The sequence below is a fragment of the Cebus imitator genome, unplaced genomic scaffold (assembly GCF_001604975.1).
Source record: "Cebus imitator isolate Cc_AM_T3 unplaced genomic scaffold, Cebus_imitator-1.0 Scaffold449, whole genome shotgun sequence".
Lineage (NCBI taxonomy): Eukaryota > Metazoa > Chordata > Mammalia > Primates > Cebidae > Cebus > Cebus imitator.
Window position 1 is genome coordinate 1,925,293 of NW_016107764.1, and position 397 is coordinate 1,925,689.

A 397-nucleotide genomic window follows, 5' to 3' on the forward strand; every position below is an offset into this window, starting at 1 on the left:
CACACACACACACACACACACACACACACACACACACACACACAATTAAATGAGTGAGAGAGAGGCCGCCTTCTGTCATGGCGGGCTTCAATCATTCAGCACAAGGCCCTCAGAACGAAAGACGAGCCTCCCCTGCGGCAGACTGCAACAGCACATCGGGTCTTCCCAGGTCTGCACCCTGCCAGCCCCTGCAGGTTTTAGACTTGCCAGGCTTTGCCTTCCTGGAAGCCAGTTCTGAAAAACCTCTCTGCACATATGCGTCCCGTTGGTTCTGTTCTCTGACCAACGCAAGGAGGGGCTGCAGCAGAGGGCTTGCCCGCTACTCAGGGAGTCATGGCTCCCGGCCCCTTTCCTTCCATCCTCCTGGTCCTGCCCTCCATATCAAAGGATGACTGGC